Below are 10,101 nucleotides of genomic sequence, written 5' to 3'. Positions count from 1 at the left end.
AAGAACTTAAAGATAATGATCAGAGGAATTTACGTTAAAAAAGCTACAAAAATAAATGTTTTCACCTTATGTAACTTAATTAAACCGATGCGCCGAATAAGAATTCAAGTAATTCAAAAATTAAATCGTCTTCGTATGTGTGAAGAGGAAATAGCGAAAAAAATGACACGGGAGAATCTTTTAATACTTATTTTCTACTAAAATGTCAATGATTGGTATGTAAATGAGCATTTTTAAACTGTTCCCAAAACGCAGAAATTAGTCGTTCATTTTACAGAATTTTGTATTATTCTTTTAAAAGTAGTTTTAATGGACTTTGATAAGATAATTACATAAATACCGAGAGAATTAGATAGCATTAACGAAACTCTTTTAATATTTACAAGCTGATGTCTTTGAAAAGAAAATATCTTAATTATGTTTCACCTAGACGCTAACCGTGTAACAAGAAATATATATATATATATATATATATATGACTTTATCCGTTATTAATAATAGCTTGAAAATAAACTAATAAATGCAAAAAAAAAAAAAAAACAGTACGAATAATATTGATTCTTGAAATATTTTTAAGATTATAAATTTTAACATGAGTTGAGTTTTTACACGAACAATGATATTTATATTTGACAAGTAGATAATAAGGGATAGAGAGCTTTTAACGCTTTACTTTATGAGTTACTTATGATTTGCTTCGTAAGTTACTTACCTAAATTGCAAAACCAAACTTTTATTTACTTTTGTAATTGAGGCAGTGAGAAGCAAAGGGATGTGGGTGGACAGCTTCAAGTTTTGAGTAAAGTGCGTTTAAAGATAAGGTCCCAGGTAGACTTTCATTGAAAAGTTTTTCCGAGTCATGCTATATACCTACCAGAGCTACTAGTACTATCTTTTGACCCAAGACAGAGAAGAGAGTCACTTGCCATTTGTACTGGTTATCTCCAAATGTTGAATTTTTCCGCTTACATCCCTTTGTTTCTCACTGCCTCAATTGTACAATAGAAACAAAAATGTAACATATAGTTTAAAACAAATTGTTTATTTAATTGCCTTCAGGATGTTCTTTATTTGGTACTGAACATTATATGTATTGATAGAAAACTAATATTTCGTTATTAGGAGAACATTAATATTTCCTTTTTACATTTTGCTTTTCAAGTATATTTAAAAAATTGCTTCGAACCTTAGAACGACATGATTTGAAAATGAAACACATGAGAAAACAGTTTTCGTTTGAAATATGATGACTGTCCTGTTCATTTTTATTATCTTTTTCATGTGTGCATCTGGATTTTGTCGCACTTAGAGGAACATTTGAATATTTAAGGACATTTTTAAACTAACTTAAAGTAAAGAAATAATTTATTTAAAAATCTAAAAAAACAAGCTGATGTGTGCATCATATGACTTCCTTTTACTCCAATTTAATGTCATCTCCCCATTATTGGCAGTTTTAATGTGATTCAACAGTTTACTCTCTAAATATCACAACAGTGGCCAAATTAAATCCAGATTTTTTAAAAAAAATCACCAAATTTGTCGCCAAGGTGGCGACAAAACTTGGAGACCCAAAGACTGGCGATATATCGCCAAGTGCCCGCCAAATTATTAGACCACTTAAGTTTACATCGAAATTAACAATGATTTCCGCTCAAAAGGGGGCAAAAGACCCCTTTAGAAAGCCCCGAATGCAAACAAAGGAGGAGGTGCACAACTAGACCCCACTAGGAGTCTACGTACAAAATTTCAACTTTCTAGGACATGCCGTTCTCGAGTTATGCGACATACATACGCACATACATACGTATACATACAGACGTACATACGTATGTACATACAGACGTCACGAGAAAACTCGTTGTAATTGACTCGGAAATAGTCAAAATGGATATTTCTCGTGTCTATACGTTCTTAGGCACTTATCTACGTGTGGTCGAGTCGAAAAAAAAACTCAACAATCATTCGTAGATGAGCAAAATGGAAATTAAGGTCGATTTTTGCATGAAAATTTTTTCGCGAATACTATACTTCCTTTTTTGTAAAAGGGAAATAAAAAGATTTCTTTTGAAGCCGAGCGAGGCTCGATCGTCCAGGTATTTTTTTATATGACTTATACTGATGTCATGATTGTTGGTCAGTCGTTTTGTAAATTTATGTTTAAAATTTTAATTTCATGAACGAACCTAAGTAATATTGATTTCAGATCAGAAGCAATAGCCCGAAGCTGAGAATTTGAACGTCTAAGTTGGGTATCAAACTGAAATTATCACAGCAAGGCGCACATTCATGCAATTGCAAAGATTGCTCGACGGAATTTTTGAAATGGTTGTTTCTGGCCTGATGCAGCTTAAGACTTTCATAAATTAACTCAAGTTTTACTAAATAAATTACTTTGGTAAAAACGTGTGCACATCTGTCTGTAACTAAATATCATCCGGACTGCCAACGTCTCCAAGAGTAGTACAGGTACATTTGCATACATGAAATTCAAAGAAAATTATATATATTTCCCAGTCTCAATCTTTTGAACGTTTACGCAATAGTGATGTTAAATAAAAACAACACTATTAAAATAATAGACTGCTGTCCGGGTGGAAGCCGAGTTTGACGACATATGAGGCAGTGAGAAGCAAAAGGATGTAAGTGGACATTTTCAAGTTTTGAGTAAAATGCGTTTAAAGATGACGTTCTAGGTAGGCTTTCATTGATTTTTCCCCCTAAATCATGCTATACAGCAGCACCTACTAGGACTACTGATTCTATCTCTTGCCCCAAGACAGAGGAGAGATTCCTCCACTATTTCTACTGGTTATCTCTAAATTTTAAATTTTGCCCCTTATATCCCTTCTCACTGCCTCGCATACTCAATTTGAGTATTCAATTTGAGAGACCCTTCGAGTTCTGTTGACAATAAGAGATAAGTGAGCCTCCTCTGACGGTGAACGGCGAAGCATTGGCGAAAATTAATTTTATAAATTGTTAAACAATGTTTCATTGTTACAAATTGATAAAATTTTAGTTTATAGGATCTGGTGGGGGAAAGTGGTCAATAGGGTAAAGTGGTCATACGTCAAATAAATGGCTATAGTTTGGAAATAAATGTTTGAATGAATGTGAAAATTTTATTTTGGAGTAAGGCAGTTAGAAACTACATTTTGAATACAAAATTTTACAACAGGCAAAATTTTATTCGGTAAAAAAAAATATTTTGCGTGAACATGAAAAATTTTAAAATCGAAACACCTATTTTAACATCCTTGAGAAATTTTGTTTGTTAGAATTAGGAACAGATTGACTGTACAGGAAGCTTCCTACATGTTTCAAGAACTCTTACTCATTAGCAGTTAGCTGAATCTATTTTAGATAATTTTTTAGAACAATTTAAGTAAGATGGGGTAAAGTGGTCATAATATTAGGCTTAACGAATATTGTTCTTCTAATGTCACTTAATCTTTAGATATAAGGCAGATACAAATTAAAAATTAATTTTACTTAATATGTATTGTTTTTACAGTAAACGGGGTTAAATATACGAGTATATGCGTATATATACGCATATATACTCGTGTAGACATGTACATAGACGTATTCAAATAAATGCGCCAATAAATACGTATATGGGTATCTGCAAGTATTTTTTATCCATACAGCCATACATTCTACTATACACGTATATGCTCGCTTATACTCGTAAACTCGTATACATAATAACACTTGTATGCTCAGGTAGACACGTCTATATGCGTACGTACTCGAGTAGACACTTACATACAAGCATATGATATAAAAGTATACAGAGTTTACATTCTTGAGCAAATTATTAAAAGGTGTTAGAGGAGAGGATAAGAAGTAAGAATCAATCAGTAACATATGGTCACAAACACAATGCTGACGCGCTGCATGCATGCAAAGTGAGAAATTGATGGATGCAAAAGAAGTCAAAAATTTATATATATATATATATATATATATATATATATATATATATATATATATATATATATATATATATATATATATATATATATGTTACACAAATACAATTTTACACAACATTTTAGGACTTAAGAAAGTTTTAAAGCGATTGATGAAATTTGCGGCCTTCAGCTGTAATACATGCGTCGCATTCACAGATCCCTCTCTGTTGCTATAACGAGATTTTTGAAAAACTTTCATCAGCCGCTGCGCCTTTGTTGCGATGCGTGTATTAGAGCTACTACAGACCGAAACTTTCAACAACTGCTCTAAATATTTCCTAAAAACTAAAATGTTAGGTAAAATCACCTTTGTGCAACAAATTTGTGCCCTGCTTTGCATCTATTAGTTTCTGGCTTTGTGTGCATGTAGCGCGTCAGTGATTATAACTTCCTTATGATTCTTTGCTTCTTATCTTCCCCTCTCACACTCCTTTGATTTTTGGCCAAGAGCTTAGATTCACTCTGTAAGCCGACATGTATATAAGCGTATATTCTCGTGTATACATACATAAACTGGTGTATACACGTAAATGTACGAATATACGTCTATACAGCTATATAATCGTGTTTACACGTATACATGCGTATATACTCGTGCTTCCATATTATATATACGTGAGTAGACACGTACCTAAAGACGCACTGGATGTATCAACGAATTAACTCGTGTATACCCGTATATGTATGTATGTACACTTACATTTGCGTATATACGTCTACTATACACATATATACTCAAGTATGCACGTATTTTCTCGAGATACAAGTGCATACGCGCATATGATGATCGTTTATACGCGTATATACTCGTATATACACGTGACACGTACATATACGTGGCCCGTATGTACATGTGACACCTACGTACTCATGTAGACACGTATACACTCCTGTAGGTAATCACGTATACATGCTTATATACTCGTATATACACGTATATACTTGAGTAGGCACGTGCATGCATGTATCTGATTTATACGTGTATCTACTCATATAGGAACGTGTTTACTCGTGTATAACACGACACGTATATATTCGTGTATACACACATGAACTCGTGAATATACTTGTAACTATAAAAACAACTGAAATATACAAGTATTAGGGTTCTTTATAATGGTTTTGCATCTATTTTTAACTATGACCACTTTACCCCATGCTATGACCACTTTTCCCCACCCCATGGGGTAAAGTGGTCATAAAAACATAAAGAAAAGAAAGTTCTATAAAACTAATAAAACCAATATTTTTCTTCCTAAAATTTAATGTACCATGTTCTTTAATAATGCAATGTAAAATAACAACAAAAAAAGTTGAAGTTTTTAAAGAATTTGTTGCATTTATTATCCACCTAAGTTGAAAACCTACGATTTTATGACCACTTTACCCCACCAGACCCTATATTTTTAAACAAGTCGAATTCACGATGCAAGCAAAAAAATTTTAGGATTGACCATTGAACTAATTGTGCAAATATTATTTTAACTACAGAAAACGCTTTCCTACGCACGTCTATATGAAAATGGAGAAAAAATATATTCTATGTAGATAAACTAAACTACAGTGGGTGTAGAAAAACATAATTAATTTGAAGTGTCAAAATAAGTGGGAATATTTGTTCTGAGTGCTAAGACAAATTTATCAAAGAAAATAAGTATCTGAAATAAATGAATTCAGTTATTTTCAGAACATATTTTTGTTTGCATAACGATATTTTATTTATTTATGAAACAGAAATAAGTCTTTACCAATTCTTTCTTCCTGAACGAACTTATGTAAACGAAAACATCAAACATATTAATAATGTTTACATTTCCTGGAATCCAGTTTATGATTTTCTTCCCTAATGATTGAAGCTCCAATTCATAAAAATGAAATATTTAGGAGACTTTTGAATGTTTGTCTGTTTGAAAGACGACACATCGTTAGGAACCTAGATCATATATGTTAATTAGTCTTCTTTCGCTTTCGAGCGTTTGTATACATTTTTTTAAAGAAATTTAAAAGTGTTTTGAATGCTTTGCCATTAGTAGACATTTCTAGTTTCAATTTTTTTTTTTACTTCGGTAATTTTAATGATCAGTTAAATTTTTTGCTGAAATAAAAAACACCAGGCAAAACTTTTAACCCAATTAGCAGTTTTGTATTTAATTGTCAAACACTGAAATCTTTATAAGAGATTTAATTTTGAAATATTTCTGAAATCCCTATGTAAATTATATATTTATTGTGCTAGATATTATTTTACTGTAAGTCTAAAGGGATATTTAAACTTATAATACAGTAAAATCTTACTTTAATGAGCATCAGTAATATTTATTAACTTAAATATAAATTTCTAAACAATTCTTTCAAGCGTCGTCATTTTATGCGCAATGCGGATTGTCATGCCATTAATTGAGACTTTAACCTACGAAGACGTTATATCATAAAAATATTATACTCCACCAAAAATTTACTGGTGAACCAACAGAAGATAGTGATCCCCGCTGTTTTACAGCATAAATATTACAGGGTGTCCTGAAAAAGACTGACTGTTTTCAAAATTTTATAACAGGAGAACGGTTAATGATAAAAAATAAATTCTTGCAGAAAATTCATGTGGTGGGAGCTAAATTTTCCCCCTCAAAGATCCAAATTTTAGTTCAAAAATGTTTGAATAGATGGCGCTGCACATAGTTCGTCTGTAAATCAAAAAAGAGTTAAAAATCACCAATTTTTCCTTCGATCATGACATGTGATTACGGCCGCCGATTGTTTGAAAATATTGTTTTGTTCTTTTGTTCATTATTTTCGAAAAATTATGATGTAATTTTTTATCCTTTTATTTATTTATTTATTTATTTATTTACGGGCTTACTATCTGCGGCACCATCTGTTGGAAAATTTTTCGACTAAAATTTGGAACGCAGGGGGGGGGGGGATTTACGGCCCACCACATGAATTTTCTGCATAAATTATTTTTTTATCATTAACCGTTTTCCTGTTATGAATTTTTGAAAACAGTCAATCTTTCTCAGGACACCCTGTATTTATCATGTAGATTCGTTAAACATAACATTTCAGTATTCTTAACAATATCTCTCAAACCATCAACACTATGTGAAACCGTAATGGTACGTTAATCTGGCATTATATATTTACGTTAGATATTGTGTACTCCTTGCAAAATCATGTTTCCCAAATTCGCTCATTTTTCTTAAAGGTGTTAAGCACTAAATATCCATATTCGTTTTTTTAACTCGTTGTCGAATACATTTTCTTTTAGATCTAAGACTTTTATAAGAAACACTTTCGAGCTATTCGTCCTCTTATTAAAAGTTATTTGTTTTAGAGCTGTTATAGAGTTATGAAGTCTAATCATTCCTCTTCCTGTCTAGAAACTTTTGATTGAAGTTATTTTTGAGCTAGCCATCCTCTAATTATAAATTACCTCTTTTTTGGACTTCGCAGTTATATTATTTTATACTTAAAAACACTAATTTCAAATCAACGATCCTCCATATAGTGTATTGTGATGATTTTATAGAATGCAATGTTTGTTTTTATAAGTTTAACTATTTTATTTTCATTTTGATCCATTAATTCAATAATTGTTTTGACAGTTTAAAAGAAAATTATTTTTTTTAACATTTATTATTTAAAAAAAACCTCGTAGCATGCTATAAAATACATTCAAACATAAATGTTTGAAAATGTTTAAAAATACATTTAAAATAATTTTATTTTGGCTCAAGACATTTCACAGAAACACTTCCGAGCTATGTATCCTCTAGTTAAAAGTAATTCGTTTTGGAGCTGTTAAGTTATGCAATCTAGTAACTCCTAATTCACCCCCAAAAATCTTGATTAAAGGCAGTTTTGTGATATACCTCCTGTAATTATAAATAACTCCGTTTTGCCCTGCTTAGATATTATTTTAAGTTTAACATTTTATTTCAAATCAACGAACCTTCATATGCAGTGTAGTAATGATTTTATTGAATACAATGCTTGATTTTAAAAGTAAAATATTTTTATTTTCATTTTAATCCATTAATGAAGAACAATCGTTTTAATATTTTAAAAGAAAATATACATGTATTTTTTAAACATTTAACACTTGAAGCAACCTTGTAGCGTGCTTTAGAAAAGTAAGTTCAAAAATACATCCAAAAGTCGGAAGGAAACATACATTTAATCTCCCCAAAACTTTTCCATCTTGACTTTCCGAGATTACTGTCAAAACAATTTGGTTTCCAACTTCTATAATCTTAAAATACTTCGACAAAATTTCTTCCAGATTTCGAAATAATCTCCGAGATCTGTTCCGTTTTGACGTTGAAAATTTCAGTTGGACTAGTTTTGCGATTGCAGACTAATTACTTTTGCTCCAACAAATTGCTGAAAGTAAATTACAGGGGAGTGGAATTTCTAGCTTGCTTCTAAAGTTTTCCAAAATCATGTTCATGTTTTGCATTGTAGTATAAGCATGAAAAATTATTTTCAAAAAATAGTGGCTGCAGGAGTTTTTTCTGTTATACCTACTGATAGATAGCAATCAAAAGATTTTACATAAGTTTTTTTCAAAATCAACTTCAAATACGTTGGTATGTGGCAGTAATTATCAGCTATTTGAATTAATATTTTGAAAAATATGCAGCGACCTAAAATCAGGTATAAAACTATCGTAATCTTTAATTCTGCTTGCATTATAACAGTACATATTAGTAATCAGTAATGTAGCTATTTGCATAATTTTTTAAAGCTTGGTTTTACGCTTTAAAAACATTCTTGCAGTGTCTTTGATGTACAAAATGTTAACCTTATACAGTATAAAAAAATGATTTCGCTCAAATATTTGCATGAAAATTCAAGTTCCTTGCAAAGTTACTGGCCTGAAAGTGTTTGACGCTTTAGGAAGCCCAAAAGGGCTATTTGCAATTTATTACAAAATTTCTCAGACATGTTTATCGCATTTTTTTTCAGAATTCCTTTCTCCATGAAAAGTATCTTCTGTTAAAATAATCATCTTATACGAAATTAAAATTTAACTTGAGAACATTCTCTTAAATGAGCGAGAAGTTTTTTTCATCTCTTAAGCAAATAATTGTTTAAAAGGTTGCAGTAAGGTTTGCTAAACTTTCCATTTTCTTATAGATTCTAGACCTTACTGTGACGTTTCGAACAGACTTGACATTGAAACTTTACTAAACACAATTTAAAAATACAGTACAGTCTCGAAAATCCGAGTTAATTGGCGCTCATATCACCTCGGATTACTGAAAACTCGGATTATCCGGAAAATTCTTCCAGATTGAAAATTGCCACTATTCGGACGACATAGGAGGGACACGTTTTACTTCTTAATGCAAAGAAAAAGAAGTATTCGCTTCACGCAAAATTTATTGCTCAAATTTCAACATAAATTTACGCTTTAATTGCGTCTAAACGAATTATGATTTTAGTTTTTAACAATATCAGTGCGTATTTATGTACGCAGTTTTAAGCAAACCAAAACATGCATTTTGACTGCGCCCGATGCCATTTCGATGAGTGTTTTGTACCGATCAGGGTGTGTATGTACGAGATGTATCTTGCAGAACACAAAAATGGTTAGTTGTGAAAATTTTCCTTTTTGAAACTCATGTTGCGTCGAGTTGTGCACCTACTTTTTAATTGGAATCAGATGCTCCAAAAGGGATGTTAACACGTTCTTTGTCGATAATCAATGTCAATTTTGCGTATCAAGTTATTATCTCAAAGGCACCTTTGAATACATATCTTGCTGTCGTAATACATATCTTTTAGTTGAATATTTCGTGTCTCTTTGGGAGTTGTTGAAACCTGTTGGAAGTTAATTAATTTTACAGAAACCAAATTCCTATTTTCAGATTTTAATGAAATCATTTTTTGAGGAGCGGATTTTTGAGAATCTACTATATATATATATATATATATATATATATATATATATATATATATATATATATATATATATATATATATATATATATATAGCTTTTAAAATGTAAACTTTAAGTTAAAATCAAGCTTTTGTACCGTTTAAAGAACTTGTTTTTATTTTTATCGCTTCCAGAAAGAATGTTTTATGCATTAAGATTTATTTCACTCAATGTAA

This window comes from Uloborus diversus, chromosome 10 (assembly GCF_026930045.1).
Source record: "Uloborus diversus isolate 005 chromosome 10, Udiv.v.3.1, whole genome shotgun sequence".
NCBI lineage: Eukaryota > Metazoa > Arthropoda > Arachnida > Araneae > Uloboridae > Uloborus > Uloborus diversus.
The sequence above is the reverse complement of the archived record's forward strand: the minus strand, read 5'-3'. Positions refer to the sequence as shown.